This window comes from Camelus ferus, chromosome 9 (assembly GCF_009834535.1).
Source record: "Camelus ferus isolate YT-003-E chromosome 9, BCGSAC_Cfer_1.0, whole genome shotgun sequence".
NCBI classification, from domain to species: domain Eukaryota; kingdom Metazoa; phylum Chordata; class Mammalia; order Artiodactyla; family Camelidae; genus Camelus; species Camelus ferus.
In genome coordinates, this window is record NC_045704.1 from 60502016 (window position 1) to 60523102 (window position 21087).

General features: G+C 41.2%; 1 protein-coding gene across 1 annotated transcript in view; it reads right to left on the reverse strand.

Moving 5' to 3' along the window:
- MAB21L3 (mab-21 like 3) overlaps positions 1–21087 on the reverse strand; it is a 265078-nt gene that overhangs the window by 53347 nt on the left and 190644 nt on the right. Inside the window, exons 11-12 of the mRNA XM_032486969.1 lie at positions 6619–6702; positions 1573–1793 (exon numbers count right to left, since the gene is read on the reverse strand). The gene's annotated coding sequence lies outside the window, so the exon portion shown is untranslated. The remainder of the gene's footprint in view (positions 1–1572; positions 1794–6618; positions 6703–21087) is intronic.

Consider the following 21087-nt stretch of genomic DNA (forward strand, 5'->3'; position numbering starts at 1 on the left):
GTGGAATCTAAAAAAATGATACAAATGAACTTATTTACAAAACAGAAAGAAACTCACAGGCAGAAAACAAACTTATGGTTACCAAAGGGGAGACTGGGGAGAGAGATAAATTAGGAGTTTGAGATTAGCAGATACAATCTACTATATATAAAACAGGTAACACAGTCCTACTGTGTAGCACAGGGAACTGCATTCAGTATCTTGTAATAACATATAATGAAAGAGAATCTGAAAAAGAATATATATATATGTATAACTGAATCAACATGCTGTATACCAGAAACTAACACAGCATTGTAAATCACCTAAACCTCAATAAAAACAAATTTTAAGTTGATAGATACCACAAATATTATAAATCCAGAAAAATAACAAAGTAGTTTTAACTCTTGTTATCAATCTTATTAGTGCCTTTTACTAACCATACTTCTTTAAAATGTTTTTCTTTTAAAAACATCCTTTGTAAACTGTTTCATTCCCTTCACTTGATAACAGTTTTGTGATATCATCACCTAAATGGAGGAAAAAGATAATTTGATATTTCTGTCCTTTTGGAAGATCCCAGAATGGTTAATCAATTTTTTACAATTATTTTTGATACCTAAATTCTTTTTTCTCTTAGCTTCCCAACTCGTTATTTGTGTCATATGCATTTTTATGACTGTATTCAAATTTGAATAAATGTCTCTTGTTTCTATCACATATGAACCATTTCGAACACACTTGCTTTTGTTGTTCTGCTTGGAGTGGACACCCTATGATTATAGAAATTCTCATGCATCCCATTTCTCACAGTGCCCATTAAAAATAACAACACAAGGGATTTGATTTTCTTTGTCACTGTATACGGTATGGTGTCAGGCATTTTCCTGATCACAGAAGAGAGGAGTTCTAGTCTGATTTAGGTGGTGTGAGAACAGAATCATCCACTTAACAGTCCATACCTTATGTTTGGAAGAATTTCCATATATTATCTCCGGATCAATACATGTCAAACTTTATTTTTCCTCTACTCTTTTTATATATCTGGACCTGGGGCTAAAGGACATGTCCATAGTTCCATGTGACCCCAGACTCTGTATGTGAGAACAAAGATGGTGAGCTGGCACAGTGGCGGATAGGCATGTTTGGGAAAGTCATCCCTCTCTGGGACAGCTGGCAGTACTAAAACTACATATGGAAGTGACTGTGACCCACACAAACATCGTCTCATAAACCCAGACTAAACTTATCCTTCATTCATCTACCCCTTTACTGGATTCCAAAAATGCCTGGGGTCCCTCCAGTGTTACCCCACCTAGAGATATGTGATGGCATGGGAATCTGAGCAAAAGAAGCAGCATTCTTAATCCATTGCAATGAAAATGCACTACTTTTGCAAATTTTTCAAAAACCTAAGACCATGTGAACACACTCGTGAGACTCCTGCCAGGGCTTTGGAAGGGGTCAATGCCAATGAGAGGATCTGAAGGTTAAGCTTCATTGACTTCATGGTGAAGGGGGATCTCTAGTTCACGGAAGAGAAAGAGCTACAGCTCTCAGCAAGCTGGACTGGGTGTGGCACATACTTACCAGGTTGAGACTGGGGGTGTTGTCTGGGCAAACTGAGAAGGAGGGAGTCCAACTGGCCTGGTCAAGGGAGGGCCAAAAGTTTCGTCAGCAGTTTCCAGCAGAAGCAACTGCAGTTGCACATACCAGAAGAGGTGTCCCGCTACCTTGGGCTGCTCTGGAGAGAGATCAGTTGGTGCTAACGTGGTGGCATCATATCTTCCGTCCATGGCAGCCCACTGTTTCTGGGTCAAGCCACCCATGAAAAAGCAACCAGTCATCCCTTGAAATGGCATCACTAAAACCCTGTCACTCTTGTTACAATGTAAACATGACATCTGAATCTCAATTTGGACGACTGCATCATAACAAACATACACCGCGATGAACATCAACTAATACAGGAGGCAGTCTGGTGACCAAAGGGAGAAAGTCTCATTGTAGGTAAACTTCTCAAGGAGGGCTTGGATCCCACACGGAGGTCTGTCGTCCTGTGGTCCCTTTCCAGTTTATCCTAATGGTTTGTTTTACAACATGAACTTGAAGGAAAAAAAAAATTCTTTAAAATATTCTGAAATTCTGATTTTTTATAGTCACTCCGGTTTTTAACTTTCTATGGAACTCAGGTTCTTTTTTTTTTTTTTTAATTGAAGTATAATCAGTTTCCTTTGTGTCAATTTCTGGTGTACAGCATCATGTTTCAATCATTCATATACGTACATATATTCGTTTTCATATTCTTTTTCATTATAGGTTCCTACAAGATATTGAATATAATTCTCTGTGTGATACAACACACTTGTTGTTGACCTATTTTATATATACTAGTTAATATTTGCAAATCTTGAATTCCCAATTTATCCCTTCCCATCCCCTTTCCCCCCTGCTAACCATAAGATTGTTTACTATGTCTGTGAGTCTGTTTCTGTTTTATAGATAAGTTCATTAGTGTCTTCTTTTTTTTTCCTTCTTTTTTTTTTTGGATTCCACATATGGGAACTCAGACTCTTAAGGCAATGCATCTGACCTGTGTCTCCTGTTTTCCAGTCTTTCTTAACCTTCATTTCTGCTTGTCTGGACTATGCCAACAGCCTCTTAAGTAAGCTCTCTAATCTACCCTATGCACTGCTGCCACATAAATGCTCTCAGGCTGGCCTTGCCTGTTGTCCCCTGGCAGAAGCAATCTGTCCAAACACCCAGAACCCTTTGGTTGGTTCTCGTCTTCTAGCATGTATGAAAGCCACTTGTCATTGTGGTTGTCTGTGTATGAGTCTATCATCACCCTGCCCAGAGCACACATTTCTTGCATTTCCAGTCCCCCTGCAAAGTCAAGGCACAAAACTGGAACTTAGTAAGAATCAATGACGGGCTCCATTATCGATGTTTTACCTGACAACCACAGTAATTGTATTCTCCTTGCCAGTGATTGGTTTAGGAAGGTGTCCCATAGAAGAGCCTCTGATCATGGAAATATGGCTAGTGTAACTGAAGTTCTTGGGCTTTTATCGAATTCTAGTGAACTAAAATGTAAACTTCAATTGCCACAACTATTGCACAGCTCAGGCCAGGTAACTAAGTGACAGTTCTGGCAAATGAAATACAGGGCAGCCAGAGTCTTTCCTCCTGCAGGATGTTGCCACATCTGGGTGCGGTACCCAGGACCATGTGGCCATCCTGGAAGCTGGACAGGAGCACAGAGGACAGAGCTGACACCTTGAGGGTGGCAGAGAGAGACATAGAGAGAGAATCTGAGCCAAGGACTCAGTCAACCTGGAGCTGCCCTTCCTCATGTGTGGGCAAGGACTTTCCTCATTGTGGAAGCCATTTTGATTAAAGCTTTCTGCAAATTGCAGCCCAAAGCATCAAAAATGACAGTGCTGTTATGCTAATTGGGTGGAAACAGGGGCCAGGATACACCATGTCTGTTGGGAATTGCATACATCTTGTGAAGACTGTACATAATAATGCAAGAGAAATATGCAAAAAAGAAACCATCATGGAATCCTTATATATCCAAAGTATGAGGTTCTCCCCCCTCCCCAGGCAAAAGACAGGGTTTATGAGCCACTGCTGAGTGAAAAACAAGAATTCTGCAGAGGATATCTGTGCCTCTGGTCTACTGAGGATTCCTTTTGTCTTTCCTTTCATTACTGACCCTATGTTCTGTGGGGGATCATTCCTTGTGACTCAGGTAAGGGTGACCCCCAATCCCCTTGTCAAAGGGGTGGGCCTGAGATGGAGGCCTGGCCTGCAGGATACACCATACCTCCAGCCACAGTGATTGTTTGAGAAATCGGCATATGAATTGTCACCAACATTTGACAGACACACAAGATGGATGCTGAGAGGGAGGTAGGGTGCTCTTTTTGGGCAAGGGGAAGGGGGACGTGGACTGTGGTTTCTACCTGGAGAAGAAAGCCCTTTGAGAATAAAGTCAGTCCTAAAACCCAGAGGCTCAGGGAAGATAGACAGAGCTTACTGACACTATCTGAGCCCCTGAGTACAGCCATACCTGACGCCCAAGTCAACCTTGGGACTTTTCATGTACATGAGTCAATGCGCTTAGGCCAGGTTGCTTTGACTTTCTGCCAGTTGTGGCTGAGAGAGTCCTGACTGATACAGTAGAGAATTAAACAAGGCAAGAGGGAGGCCCTGGATCTGCCACAGATCGGAGTGGGGTCAGGTGGAGAAAGATGTGCAGAAGATATGCAACTGTTAAGGCTTCGTGAGGCAGTAGATGCTGTGGACAGTGGCCTGGTACCCAGACAAGCGTGGGTTTGGGGACAACTGCTCTGAGTTGTAACACCAGCTTAACCACTTACTCCTTCGATAAGTCTGAGATAGCCATTTAGACATTAAACTTGGGTCTTGGTTTTTTCCATCTATAAAATGGGGAAAGATGACTTCACAAATTTGTCTCAAGCATTCAGCAGGATGATGTATGTAAAATCCCTCACACAGAACTCGGCAGACAGCATCCCCATGATTGACGTTAGTTCCCGGCACCAGAGACAACAGGTGTCAAAGCTGCTGCAATGAAATTGTCCAGAGTGACGACTAACACGCCTTGGATCTTTTCTCCTCACTACCTTTTACTTCTATCTTTCTCGTTTGTTACTTAATCCTAGTAGTTTCCATTGAAAATAATACTAGTTACCTTGTTCTTGTGCTTTACACACATTATCTGTAATCCTGGCAGTGATGCTTCACATTATTCCTGACAAGGATGATAAAGTACACGGCACCATTTCACAGGAGAGACGAGTGACTGGTCTACACTGGCCCTATATAAGGCAAATCCGGGAGGGCATCTAGGTGTACCCTGTGGGGCAGGACAAACCCTGAGGGCACTGTTTACCATCCGAAGTTTTCTTTCTCAAAAGTATGGGAGACATACTGTTGTTTTGAATTTCACACCACAGTTACCTGTGTAACTAAAGAACCTGTAAGTCCCTCAATAGGAAAAAGTGGAAACTGACCCAGTGAATGCCAGACCCAAGGATGTATCCAATTACAGTTCTTCTGGGATACAGGTAAGAGAATATTCTTGAATTTCACAAAGGCTGATCCAAAACTGAACTTTCAGATTAAGTTTTAAAGTAACAGTTTTATGTACAGTGCAGGAAACTAAATTCAATAGCTTGTAATAGCCTATAATGAAAAGAAATATATATATAACTGAATCACTATGCTGCACACCAGAAATAAATACATTGTAACTAAATCAACTATATTTCAATTTTAAAAAAGGTAACAATATTAGAATTTGAGCTAGAAAATGAGATTTGTGCTAAGCAGACTGTTCTTTCATTCCTACAAAAAACTGAAACCAAGCCTCAACATCCCCCATTACCACCAACAACTCCTCCTTGCACCCCCCCAAACCCCAATCTGTTGTTGTTGTTTTTAATGTGGGTGGTCCTATTCTGATTAGCAGCACAGTCTTCATTAGGACAGAAATGAAACTGTTTTTGTTCCTATAGAAACACAACAGTTGCAAAGACATGTCTGAGGATGTTTGCTGCAGCCTGTTTGCAAGAGCAAAAAAGTGTCCTTATTGTTGGTGTCCAGACACAAGGGGGTTATTTCAATAATTGGAACAATCTGCTCCAGCTAAAAAGAACAGATAGATTTTTATATACTGACATGGTGTGGGGGGGGGGATGTTGACAGTATACCTATACATTTGAAAAGTAAGTTGCAGGATGATATTTAGAACAGAATCTGATTTATGGGGGGGAAAAAGTTGAGCAAAGAAAGTATCTGAATGATGGAAAAGCCTAGAAGGAAGAAGACCAACTCGTTATTAGTGGTTATTGGGTTTTTCTGTGGAGTGGGTCACAGAGGACTTTCACTTTTCATTTTAAAAGTTTCAATGTAATTGTGAGGTTTTGGCTTTTTTTTTTTTTTTTTTTTTTTTTAATGGAGGTACTGGGGATTGAACCCAGGACCTTGTGCACTGAGCTATATCCTGTCCCCCTCCACAAGGTTTTGGCTTAAAAAAAAATTTTTTTTTTCTTACAATGAGCCAGTTTGATTTCCATAGTCAAAAAAAAGTTTACAGATTTTTAAAATTTGAATTAACAGCACACTGATCAATACCAAAGAGGACAGGCTAAGTTATTAAATGATGTCATTGTGAATATTAGTCTCTATATTCTGTGTCCTTTGTCCTGTGTTTATTTGCATAGCCCAGAACGGTTTTTCTAATCACTGACTTTGTTTGTTTGTATGTTTTAATGGAGGTACTGGGGACTGAACCCAGACCTCATGCTGTGCGTGCTAAGCACACGCCCTACCACTGAGCTAGACCCTCCCCCCATCTAATCTCTGACTTTTAAGGACGTTTGCCCCTCATCTAACAGACTGCTGGGCTGGCCACGGGGGCGCAGCTGCACTACCTCCTCCCCCACTTACTTCCTCTGTCTTAACAGAAACGTCCAACCAGCTACTTGGCTTTTTCCCACATACTAAGTTTCCTTATCATGTCTCTAGTCCCCCTGTAGAAATAAAGCAAGATTAAATTAAAAGAAACCCTTCTTACATATTTAGCTAAAATATTTTCTTTACCTCATTCTTCTTTTCTGCATTTGCCTCTTGCCAAGCACTGTGATAGGTGGGGCACCGTCTCTGTGCTCAGGGCAGACAAGCATCCTGGTAAAGACAAACATTGGCTAATGACAGTGACAATACACAGTGACAACTGTATTGCTACTTCTCAGCACCCAAATGTGTGTCAGCATCAGGTCTAGGGGTACAAAGTTAAATAAGACATGGTCTCTGACCCCAAGAGGTTTATGATCTAAGCAGTGCTGTCCAACAGAAATATAATGCAAGACACACATGTAAATTAAATTTTCTACTAGCCACATTAAAAAATAAAAAGAAACAGGTGGAATTCATTTTAATCAGCCATTTAACTTAATCCAATATATCTAGCCTATTGTCATTTCAGTATGCAATCAATATACAAATTATCAATGAGATACTTTACATCATCTGGTATATATCTTACATTTACAACACATTTCCATTCAGACTAGACCAGTTTAAATGCTCAATAGCTACATATGCTGGTGGCTACTACACTGGCCAGGGCAGTTCTAAGGGGAAGATGGGCTTATGAATAGATCATTCCACAATGTATTGAAAGCTCCCATACATGTGCCTAGGATGTTGTGGACGATAGATGTGTGAAGGGAAAAGGTAATGGTCAGGGAAGGCTTCCTGGAGGAAGTGACACATGAACAGAGGTGGCCAGATGCATCATGGGAAGACCATGCCCAGGAAGTGGATTGGGCTCAAGTGAAGATGGGCTCAGTGGCTTCAAACAGTGCGATGTGAGCAGAACTAGTTTGAGGATTATAGCTTAAAAAGTGAACCTGAAAAAACAAAACAAAAAAAAGGTGCAACTTTTACTAAACAGGAATGAGGTAAAAGGGAAGGACAGAGGAAGGGCTGGCAGAGAGGGAAGCTTTTCTACCCAAAGGTGAAGTTTTGATGAAACTGAAAAGATGAGAAACATTTTGCCAGGGTAGTGCCCGGTTAGTGGAAGGCAGCTGGATTTTGGCCACTGCTTGGTCCTTCATCCAGGCTTCTTGTGGAGTGCGTGGACTGCACAACCATCCATGGCAGCTCTCTGACTTTCTCTCATTCTGCACCCTCTCCAGCTGGACCATTTTCCCTGTATTTACTTGAGAATACTTGCACTAGACCTAATCAGGAGGATGTGACATTGATCATTTTTTTCAGGGTTTGTCCAGAAGCATAAGCTCCAACCCGTGTCTGAGCCTTGCTGCACGCCACACAAGGCCCCTTGAAATAGACAGTCTGTGCCTTCTAGGGGCTTAGCTGCCCAAACACCAAGGTGAAACTGACACTGTTGTTGAAAGGGCATCTGTGCCTGCAGGTCTGGAGAATGAGCACCACGCATGCTCAGCAGGTGTCCAGGCTGTGGATATCACAGCAGGACACCGAGTCACTGTGTGACCTTGGACAAGTCACCTTTGCCTCTTTGGGCTTCCTCTTCTCCTCTGTGAGAGGAGGGGTTGGGATGGAAGACAAGGCGCACAGGTGAGTAGGCATCTGTGACAAACTAGAGCAAATCTGTACTCAGCAAATTATGCCCCAGCCCAACCCCCCGCCCCCAGTGACACACATAAAGCTGAACACCTTGCCCTCCCAACCACCTCTGCACAGCCTGCTGGCTGAAACCTGGGAAAATCTGGTTTCAGATATGTATGTCCTTACGCAATAGTTCTTCCCCAGTTTACACTGCGGGTGCTTTAAGAAACACAATATTGGCAAAATGGATTATGCTCGAAATGATTCCTGAGAACTGGACAGACCAGTTTGGTTAGAAGCCCAAGGCACCTTCTCCAAGGGCCTGGCCTCTCCCTCCTGCTCCCTCCTCCCTGGGATGCTATGGATGGCAAGCTAGGAGTCAGGTTAGGTCACAGGATGAGAAGTCTGAACTAGCTGAAGCTGCCTGGGACAGCTCTGGCGTATCCATGCCTTGGCTCTGGCTCACTGGGGCTTTAATAATGCAATAATAACCAGCTTCTAAAGCACACAAAGGCTTTTGGAAAGCTGGAGATAAAAGCGACTTTGTTCCGTTCTTGCCCAGTACAGTAGACATGCATAGGTGTTCCCACAGAAACTGACCTCTTGGCTGTCACTGCTGTTGGATTTTCCCCCATTCTCGCTTACTGAGAAGCTATAGATAGCTTAGAATGAAATCGGCATCCAGAAAACGCACTTTAAAAAGAAAGCAGATGAGAGAAGAGCATATTGGAAAGCTGGGGGTGCTTTCTGCTGAGCTTTTCTCTTCCCTGCGACTGTTGCTCACTGCAGGATGCTGCGTCCACTTCATCAAAAAGTCATCGTGGGCCCAGTGTGAGCCTTAATGCAGTCAGAGCGTGGGTGGCTGCGGAGACAAAGTCATCTCTCCTCCGTGCTCTGCATTTGGGTAGCATCCTGCCTGCCGGAGGCTGGCAGCCCCACACCTCACTCTCCCTGCCACCGGGACTCTGCCTGACCCCATCCTCCCTATCCTTTCTACCCTAGCCCCTAGTATCCCCATATCCAACTACGGCAGCCAATCCCTCAACACAAGGCCCAGTTTATACAGCTGGCTTCTTTACACCCCCCAACCCTGGTCTTTTCATTTTACTCTTACCCAGAGGACCAAACCGAGAGCTGGGCTGCAGATGGGATTCACCCAGACTGCACCCCCTATGCCTTTTAGATGAAAGAAAGAAACAAAAGCCCAGAGAGCGAAGTGATGGGGCCCGAGGAAACACAGCTGGTGCCAGGTTGGAAACTACTAATCCATATGCTTATTGCTGTGTTTGTGCAACAACAGATGCTTTGTTTATAACCTCAATTGTCATTTCAGGGAGGTGGGTCCTGCGAACTCTTAGGCTTGAGTATGCAAATTGGGGGAATGGCAGCTCAGGCAGAACAGAATGACTCTGCATAACAGAGCAGGAGGAATCTGGGAAGGAGAAAGAGGACCCAGGAGACTAGACCAGGGGGATGGGTTGAAAAAGAGACCCCTGGTGGCTGTCCAGCGAAGGAGGGCTTTACAGAACATGATCCCTGGTTGTTTCTTCTTTTTAACTGTTTGCTGTGGGCTGTGCCATGCAAATACGCATGAAACTGTCGGGAGAGTCTCCGCTGTTCATTAACATGATGTGAGTGGATTTGAGGGGGGAGCTGCTGAGACCTAAGTCCATGCTGACGTGGTGTGAAACGGACAGCTGCTGCAAATGCCTGGTTGAAAGGATGAGGGGACAGCTGACATCTGGGTTCCACATGGAAGTCCATAAAGGGCCCAGCAGTCCTTGTCATAATGGGCCCATTTAGAACTGAGCATGCATGGGTTTGCACATGGAGGTGGCATTCACTGATCTTATAGCTATCGCTGGTCCGTCAGGAAGCGTCACAGCATTTCCCATAGCTGTGTGCCAGGCTGGGGGTCTCTGGCTCTCTTTCCTAGCTTCTAGGCTGTCTGCCTCCCTCCAGCCATCCTGATCAGTAGTTCTGCCTCCCAACCACTGCTCTTGGCCATACGTTACCCACACGTGTTCAGTCCATCATGGCGGGACCAGGCAAGCATGCTTCAGTGTTGGTGAAGGGAATGTCTTCCAAGAACGTCCTGATTTGCAAGTACCAGACCAATGGTATCACTTTCCTGTTCCAAACTGCTGGGGTTTTCTGTTGCCTGTGGCATCAAGTCTAAAGTCTCGATCCTGTTATTCAAAGGCATATATTTTCTGGCCTTAGCCTACATTCATTTACCAGATACCAGTTTGGCTTGTTTAAAATTCAAGAAGTTCCAGTCACTTTTATCTCCCACGTTAAAACAAAACAAAACAAAACAAAACAACAACAACAAAAAAAACCCCAAAAAATCCCTCTCCACCCATCCCTGAGTAGTCCATGAGAAATTCAATCTCTGTGCCTCCATCCATGCTGACCTGGGCTCCTGAAATTCTCTTCCCCTCCACTCTGCTTGGTTGAATGTGTTTCAGTTTAGCTCTCACGTTGCAAGGAACAGCATTTTAAAAAATCACCAGGAAAGGAAGGTTAAGGAGTAGCTGGTAGGCTACCCATATAGATTTGGACTGGAAAAGGCAAGACTTTAAGTTCCGAGGTGGCTTCCGGGACAGGCTGCTCCACCACTCTTGTCTCAGGTGCAAGGTCTCTCTTTTCCTTTGCTTTTGCCGCTTCCCTTGATCGTTGGTTCTTCTACTGACAGCTGGTTCTGTCTACTCTGGCTCTGATTTGCCCTGAAACCTCCAGCCCTACCTTTACCTGAAGCTAATGCCCGCGGCAAGTCTTTTAGCAACTGCCTGTGTTGCCAGATGTTCCATTCCGGAAGGGAATTAGAACAGCTCATCTTTTTATGCTGGTCCGAGACAGAGATGCAGGAGTGTTCAAGGAAGAACTGGCCTTGAGTCAACTTTCTTTGGTCAGTCAACCGTGGCTGGTAGACAAGGATCCAATTCCATCAGTGGGGACTGGAGCTGGGGTGTTTCCACGTGGGCAGCTTCAGGTGGTAGCTGGCACACCTCTGTTACAAGGACCTAAAAGCCCAGCTCAGGTCACATCTCCTCTGTATTTCTCTCCTCAGTTACCTTCTTGCTTCTCTGGTATTTACAACATTGTGTTTTTAATTATTCTTGCCTGTACGTTTGTCCTTTGTCATTCAGATGATAAATAATAGCTTAAGGTCTGAGACTCTTAAAGCAGAGGCCCAGGAACCTTATTATCAAGGCTAAATGACTGGCCAGCCTGAATTCTTAATAGCATTCTGATTTCAAATATTCTCTACTGCTGTCCTTGGAAATCATGGAAACATTTAAAGAACTCCACTTTTTCAGAACTTACATCTGTTTCTCAGAATACCTCGTATCTGGTGGTGTCATGGAAAGTCCATGTCCTAATTTTGGAGGTTGAAAATATGGCTGCAGTGTTCATAAGGGATAGGTGACTTTTTCAAAGGTGGTGCCAGAGGGCAACTGACAAACTGGAGAGAGATTACAGAGACAGAGTAAGTTGGGCTCAGTGACTCTGGCTATAGGGGATAAGGAAGAGTGTGGTGCTTATTAATAGAGATACCCAGGTTTTTGGTTTGGGTGATTGGGTGGAAAATGGGAAGGGAATTGTAAATTTAGAAAATGGGGAAAAATTTGGATGTGATCCATATTTTACAGGCCTTCAACATTAAGTCAATAAATATGTATTTAATACCCACTCTATGCCAGGCAATGCACCTGGACTGGTGATACCAAGGTGAGTAAGTTCCTGCCATCAAAGTGTTCTGTCCAGAGGGGGAGATAGCCAGGGAAATAAGAAATATGATAATACATTGTGATAAATACTACAATGAACAGAAACGTGTACAAGATACAGTGGTAGACCAAAAGAGAGAATTACTAAGACTTCATGGGAAGTTCATCCACATTTTAACAGAGGAGAAGATACTTGAAGGGTCATGAAGGCTGACCAGGTGATTAGGGAGGGCATATTTGCCATCAGAAACACCATTTGGAATTCTTGGATACATTCAGAGAAGCAACTGGAAGTGAAGCAAAGGTCAGTTCCTAGAGAACCTTGCAAATCAGGCTAGTGAGTTCAGGTTTTGTTTTATAGGGAAGAGGGAGCCATTGAAGTTTTAGCATGGTACCAAGGAAAGCAGATCTGAGGTTATGAAATGATCACCCAGGCAGCAGTGTAAAGGAGGAATTTGATGAGGATGAGACAGGAGCCCAGGAGACTGGCTTGGAGATTATGGCGATAGTTCATAAGACAGATGAGGAATACTTCATCTGAGGAAGCTGCAGTAGTGATGGAGAGAAGTGAAGGCTCGAAAGACATTGCAGAAATAGAATGCATAAAACCTGGTAACTCACTGGATGGAGGGGATGGGGAAGAAGGAGAAGTCTTGGGTAACTGGGCCAATGTGGATAACAATAGCCAGATCCAAAATTCAGAAGTTGGTTTTGGACAAAATGATCATCTCTACTAGATTGCTCTTTCCTTAAGACAAGGCACTATGTTTTGTTCCCTGTTCCATTACTTGTGCCTAGAACAGTATATTGAATGCCTAGTGATTAGGGAAGTTTGAGCATATGAGTTTGAAACATCTGAGGAATGTCCAGGTAGACACATTCAGTACTTAGCTTTGAAACTCAAGGGACAGATTTTAAGCTAGAGAGACCCATTTGGGAAATATCTTATGTAATGGTGGGTGAGATCATCCAGGGAGACCATGGGGTGAGACTAGAAGAGAGTTGAGGATAGACTGTTGGGTAATAGCCATAGCTAAGGGGCAAGTTGAAGAAGAGAAGCCATTTGCAAAACTAGAAACATAGCGTCATGGCAACCAAGGCAGGGAGAGCATTCAAAGCATGGGAGAGGTCAACCTTGTCAATGGCCATCCAGAGGTCATAACTCCTAGATAGTGTCTATTCAGTCATTCCAGTTAACCATTTTGGTGCTGGCCTTAGAATCACTGACCACATTCTCATCAAAGCCAGTCCTCCCAGGCATAGTCTCAGGCCCATAGTCTCAGTTTTCTCATCCAAGGAGCCATAGTGTTAAGGGACTGAACGCGTCTGATTTTTCACATGGTGCTGTTGTGATGGTTAAGTTAGATAATCTGTCGGCAGCTTCTCCGAAATTTTTGTTTTCAGGACCCCTTTATACTCTTAAAATTTATCAAGAACCCAAACAAGTTTTTGTTTACATGTGTTATATCTGTCTATATTTACCATATTATAAATTAAAACTGAGAAATTAAAACAAATAACTTATTTAAAATTAATAGTAATAAACTATTTTATATTAGCATAAAGAACACATTTTATGAGATACCACCATATTCTCAAAAACAACTTAGAGAGAAAGACATTCTTTTAGTTTTGCAAACCTCTTTAATGCTTGACTTCATAGAGACAGTAAATTCTTGTACCTGCTTCTGCATTCGATCTGTTATGATATCACATGCTATGTAACTTCTATAAAACTCTACTGGACTCTTGTGAAAGAATGAGAGGTTAAAAGGGTAAGTAACATCTTGGTCTTATTATGAAAAGAGTTTTACCTTTGGGGACCCCTGAAAATGTTTCAGGAAAACTCAGGGATCCTTAGGCCACACTTTGAGAATCACTGATGTATGTGAATGCACTTTGGAAGTTGGCGAATCCATACAAAAGTATTATGATCATCCTGAAAAGCTATACTCTGGGAAGCAGAAAGGGATTTCTCTCAAGTGGCTATAATTTGCTCCTAGAGAAGCACCACAAGTTTTTATTTTCTCCTTTCTGAGAATTAAATAAAGAAATGTAAATGAGAACGTGCTATAAAAATGCAGGGTGTTAATCTAAACTAGGTTGTTTTATGTTAAGATCTTATTATCCTCAGGCCAACCACTAAGAAAAAAGGTAAAACACACATACACATATGTACGTAAGTGTGTATATATATCTCTATATTTTTACATCTCTCCCTCTGTCTGTCTGTCTCTCCTCAGAGACAGAGTGAGAGAGAGAGAGTGAGAGAGCAAGGGAATGTTTTATGCTAGAAAATATCTATTTAACACAAAAGAAGGGACAGAAGAACAAAAAGTCCCTAAGGCATATTGAAAAAAAAAAAACAGCAAAAGGACAAATGATATCCTGTCTTATTAATAATTATTTAAACGTAAATGGAATGAAAAGTCAATAAAAAAGCAGAGGTTGGAAAAGCGGAGGAAAAACCTCAATCCAACTATACACTACAAAAGACGTACTTTACATTCAAAGACAACAAATAGGTTTAAGTAAAAGGCTGGAAAAATATATTACATATAAACAGTACCCAAAAGAGAGGGAATGGTTGTATTAATACCAGGCAAAATAGACTTCAAGACAAAAATAGTTATTAGAGACAAAAAGTATCTTTTTTTTTAATAATAAAGACTACAGTGGCAATTAATGTAAAACAGAATTAAAAAGCATTAAAGAAAATCAAGGAAACAAAAGGTTGGTTCTTTAAAGACCAGTAAAGCTGACAAGCCTTTAGCTAGACTGAGCAAGAGAAAAAGAAAGACTGAAATGACTAAAATCAGGAATGAAAGACCAGGCATCACTGCCAATCTTACAGAAATGCAAAGGATGATAAGCAAATACTATGAACAATTGTATGTCAACAAATTAGAGAACACAGACAAAAATGACCAATTTCCTAGAAAGTTACAAGTTACTTAAAATGACTCAAGAATAAATAGGTGATCTAAATAAATCTATAATATGTAAAGATATTAAATTATTAATTAAAAAGCCTTCCCATGTACAGAAAAGCTAAGGCCTAGATCACTTCATGGATGAATTCTAACAAATCTTGAGGAAAGAATTAACACAAATGATTCACAAACTTTCCTCCAAAAAATAGAAAGAGCGGGAAAACTTCATAACTCAGTCAATGAAGTCGTTACTGCGCTGATATCAAAACCAGGCAGACACTGAAGTAAAAGAAAGCTACAAGCCAATATCTCTTAAATATTGATGGAAAAGTCCTCAACAAAGCACTAGCAAACTGAACTAGCAACGTGAAAAGTATCACGCACATGATCAAGTAGGATTTATCCCAAGAATACAAAAATGGTTTAACAGATGAAAATCAATACATGTAATACATCATACCAATAGAATACAGGACAAAAACTACAGAATTCCCTCAAGAGATGCAGAAGAAACATTTGACAAAACCTAATGTGCTTTCATGATAAAAATACTCAACAAACTAGGAATAGAAGGGGATGTCTTCAATCTACTAAAGGTCTTCTATAGAAAACCCACAGCAAACATCATATTTAATGGTGAAATAATGAAAGCTTTCCTCTAAGATCAGAAACAAGGTAAGAACTCTTGCCACTGCTTTTCAAAATTGTAGTGGAGGTTCTAGTCAAGAAATTAAGCAAGAAAAAGAAATAGAAGGTTTTCAGATAGGAAAGAAGTAAAAATATCTTTTTCTTTTTTGCAGATGACATGATCTTGTATATAAAAAACCCTAAAGAATCCAATCTAGTAAAAATTATTAGCTCTAATAAATGAGTTCAGCAGGGTTGCAGGATATAAGATACAAAATCAATTGTGTTTCTATACATGAGTAGTGAACTGTCCAAAAAGTGAATTAAGAACACACTCCAGTGTGTCGCCTTTCCTCTCATACTACTACCACACTATCTGATACTTCTGGTCACCAAATGTGAGTGTGGGGCTTCCCCACACCAAACAGATCTGTGACACCAGCTGGGTGACCTACAATTTAACTCAATTCTGACACTACCTACCTGGAGATAGTATCAGATTCCACAGGTTAAGGGTTCATTCCATCAGTATGGCCCTGACCCCCCATATTTCAGATGCCAATTGCATGTCCAGGTGGTTACTTGTGCTTCTGCCCAACTGGCTATAGATCACAGGTTACCAAAACCTCCTCCTTGGGTTAGATTAATTTGTTAGGGTGGCTCACAGAACCCAGGGAAACACTTTACTTACTAGATTACCCACTTATTATAAAAGAACACAACTTAGGAACAGCCAGGTGGAAGAAATGCACAGGGCAAGGTATGTGGGTAGGGGTGTGGAGCTTCCATACCAGCCGTGAGCTTGCCACTTTCCCAGCACCTTTGCATGTTCACCAACTTGGAAGCTCTCTAACCACACTTTTGGGAATTTTATGGAGGCTTCATGGCATAGGCATCATTGGTTAAATCACTGGACATTGCTGACTGATTCAACCTCCAGTCCCTCTTCCCCCTCTAGAGGGTGGGAGGTAGGACTGACAGTTGTAGCCCTCTATTCATGGTTGGTTCTCCACACAACCAGGCCCCACCAAAGGGCTTTCCAAAAGTCCCCTCATTAATATAAACTCAGGTATGGTTGAAAGGGGCTTGTTATGAATAACAAGATGAGACAGGAGGGAAGGGGGCAGGACACAGCTGTTAAAAGAATGACATAGCCTTTGAGGATACAACATAAACTGACTAGAACCAACTAGGCCCAAGATGGCAGACGATTCGACTTCCAATAGACCTTGAGCCTCATTATAGGCTCATTGTAATACAATTAGCATGCTAAATGACACACCTACCAGTGCCATGACAGTTCCCAGACTGACCATAAATGGCCAAAAGTGAGTGGGGGCCCAATTCCTAGAAATCTCCGCCCCCTTCCTCAAAACATTTGGAATAATTCTTCTACTTGTTAGCATCTGAAATTACCCAGCCCATAAAAATATCCACCCTAGCACCCTGGGGCCACTCTCCCTTCTGAGACAGACCACATTCTGCCTATGAAATGGGTGTCTCTCTAAATAAATTTGCTTGCACTTTACTGTGGCTGGCTCTTGAATTCTTTCCTGTGTGAGACAAGAAGTTACTCTTCAGTAATAAAGATATCCATTTCACCCTTATCTCTCTGAAGCCATTTCAGGAACTGAGGGCAAAACCCAAATATTATAACTAAAGATGCCCCTATTGTTCTACTCTCTTAGGAAATTACAAGGGTTTGGAGAGCTGTGTGCCAGGAATGAGGATGAAGACCAAATACGTGTTTCATATTATAAATCACAATATTACCAAAAAAGCAATTCCATTTACAATAGCATCAAAAAAAAATACTTAGGACTACATTTAACAAAAGTAATGCAAGACTTATACACTGAAAACTATAAAAATCATTGAAAGCAATTATTGAAGACCTAATAAATGGAAAGGTATTCACGGCTCATGGACTGGAATACTTAATATTGTTAGAGTGGCAAAACTTCCAAAAATGATCTACAGATTAAATGCAATCCCATTCAAAATCATAAGTGCTTTTTTCCCCTAGAAAAAGACAAGCTGATACTAAACTTTATATAGAAATGCAAGGGACCCAGAATATCCAAAGTGATCTCGAAAGAGAAAAACAAAGCTGGGAGATTCTCGCTTCCCAATTTCAAAACTTACTACAAAGCTTCAGTAACCAAGGCAGTGTGGTACTGGAATAAGGTCAGACATGTCGATCAGTGGAATAGAATTGAGAGCCTTACATTTACAGTGAATTGATTTTTGACATGGTTGCCAAGCCGATTCAATGCGGGAAAGAACAGTCTTCAGCTAATGGTGCTGGCACAATGAGATATTTACATGCAAAAGCATGATGTTGGCTACTGACCTCACACCATATACAACAATTAACTCAATATGGATCATGGGCTTTTGAAAGAAAATGTAAGTGTAATCTTCACAATCTTGGATAAGGCATCTGTTTTTGGATATAAAATTAAAAGTATAAGCAACAAAAGAAAAAATGGCTAAATTGGACTTTATCAAAGTTTTAAAACTTCATTACTTAAAAGGATAGTATTAAGAAAGTGAAGTGATGATCCACTGAAAGAGAAAATATTTGCAAATCACATATCTGATAAGGGAGTTATATCTAGAATATATAATTCAGTAATAAAAAGGCAATCGAATTAAGTGGGCAAAGAATGCGAACAGACATTTTTCCAAAGAAGGTACAAATGTCTAATAAGCACAAGAAAAGATGCTCAATATCATTATTCATCAGGCAAATGCAAATCAAAACCACAATGAGATGCCACTTCATTCACTAGAATGGTAATAATAGTAACGTTAATAATAATAATAATAATAATAATAACAACAACAATAATAATAAAACAGATAATAGCAAGTATTGGGAGGAGGTGGAGAAAGTGGAACACTTCCTACACTGCTGGGAATATAAAAAGATGCAGCCAGTTTGGAAATAGTATAAATAGAATAGTAGAGTAAACAATAAAGGAACAAATAGAATAAAGAACTGCCCTATTCTGGCAGTTTCTCAAAAGTCACACATAGATTTACCATATAACCCAGTAATTCCATATCTAGGTATATACCAAGGGAAATGATGTATAGCCACCCACACAAAGCTTGTGTCCAAATGTTCACAGCAGCACTATTCATAATAGCCAAAAGGTGGAAACTGCTCAAACATCTGCTAACTGATTTGTGGATAAGTAAAATGCAGTACATTCATAAAATGGAATATTATTTGCCCATGAAAAGAATGAAGTATGATACATATTACACTGTGAATGAAACCTGAAAACATTACGATGTAGGTGAAAGAGATCAGACACAAGAGGCCACATATTGAACGACTGTATCTGTATGAAACATACAATAGGGTAAATTCAAAGAAACAGAGAAGATAAATGGGCTTTAGGGGTTGAAAGGACGTGGAATGGGCAGTGACTACAATGGCCGGGGATCTCTTTCTAGGGTGATGAAATGTTCTGGAACTAGTAGTGATGGTTGAAAATCTTTGTGAACATACTACAGACTGCTGAATTGTTCATTTTAAAAGGATGAATTTGATGGTATATGACTTATATCTCAATAGAGCAGTTATTTCAAGAAATGCTATATTTCTGCTTTTATCATGAAAACTATCTTCCACTTCCTTCCAATCCATCCTCCAGCCTTGTGCCAAAATTTACACAGTTTCCAGTATTCTAGAAGTTTGCTTTGAAAGAGCCTCAATTTCCTAATTTGGACTGGGGACACCCGTGGAGGTAGGGTCAGAAGATGGAGTTTAAATTACAATTCTGTCTCTTACTAGCTCATTGACCTTGGGCAAGTCACCTTGCTTGTCTGAGCCTCAGGTTCCTATTCTGAGAACACAAATGACGCTGGCCCTCTACATCTCCCAGGGCTGCAAGTGTCAGCAGACACCCTGTAAATGAGAATGTTTACTCAACTGTAAGCACCACACAAATATTAGTCTTTGTGTTGGGGATCTTCATGCATAATGTCAGGGTGTGCGGACTGTGAGGGGAGATGTTACCACCATCCCAGGCGACTTTAATCACAACCCTAAGGGAGGATCTCAGGTCTTATTACAGTTGTCGCCTTCGGCTGTCTGGGAACCATGATGACATTCTCCAGTGCCCAAGAGATTGCTGCTATTATTACAAGTGTTTATTTAGATTACCTTCTTTTTAAGGAATTTTTGCTTGTCTAGCTTACTGTTTTGCTTTTTTGCTTTTGTTTATTTTGCTGTTTATAGGCGTTATTAAAGCACAGCATTCTTGAGCTTTGGTTGAAAGTTGGCAGGCGTGGATTAAAGGCGTGATTACCCAACAGGGTGATCTCCAACCATCTTCCGAGAAGCAACACAGTGCAGAGCAGAGATTTTAATGTCAGCCTTGTCTGGATTTAAGTTCCAGTTTGACCACTTATTGCCATGAGACCTTGAGCAAATGATATTGCTTAATGTCTCTGAGCCTCAGTTTCTGCATCTGTAAGATAGAGATTTCCAACCTCCTAGGTTGTTGTTAGGATGAAAAGAGACAATGTCAACACAAGGTCAGGCACATAGTAAGAAGTTAATAAACCTAGGCATTCTAACTGGGCTCAGACAATGAGTAATCAAGGTCAAATTTCTCACCCAAGGGAAGAGGGTAGCAAGGCTGGCCTGGGGCAAACTGAAAGGAAGAGGCTCGGACAGTGATCAGCAGCCTCCTCTGTGCCAGGTACTTTTCCATACTCTCTCTCACTTGATCCCCACAACTCTAAAATACAGGGATTAATTAATATTTACATTTGACAAAACAGAGGCTCAAAGAGATTAAACGGTTGTCTAAGGTCACACAGATTAATAGTTGTCTATTTGAGAGTGGAATCCAGCTTTGACTGATTCCCAAGTCCAGGGTCTTTCTTTTATTCTGTGAGACCGCAGCCCACAGACCCTGGTGGTTACTTCCCTTCCATCGTGTCTTCCTTTGGCTCCATAAACACAGGCCAAGTGACTCTGCTGAGTGACTCCCTCTGTCGCATCTCTCTCCTCTTCTTTCCCCTACCTCCAGTTCAAGCCAACCTCCAGATGCCTGCCTCCAGGTTCAAGGGCTTCAGGCAGAGGCTGTATTCCATGAGACGGGATGCTGCAGAGGGACTCAGAGGCTGGATGCAGGGTTGGATCAGACACACAAAGGTCTCTTCAATCTCATTCATCTTTCAAGAGTCAGCTCAAATGTTAACCCGTAGCCCCCTCTGAATCCTCTAGAAAGAATTAGTCCTTCTTTCCTGTGTTCTTTGTACGATATCCAGACTTCTGTTATATACTTACCATTATACTGAAACTGTTTAAAAAGCTAAAGCTCTAAATTTTTCTTAGAAACCATAAACAGTACATGCCTGTAAATTTTAAAACAGTTTTCTCTCTCAATGAGTTGCTCTTCCTAGAATAAACTTTGTTGACCCCTAAATAAATAAATGAATAAATGTTAAAAATCCCAAAACCATGATATAATTGTTATAATTAAGAAATGGAAAAAAAAATAGTTGGCTGTAAGGATGATGAGCTGTGAAAATTAGTATTATTATTAAAACATAAGTTAAAAATTAATAAACTAAGGATCCTTCAAAAAAATAAATAGCAGGAATATATATATAAGAGAAAAAAAAATAAAAAAATAAAAATGGCCAAAGGATCT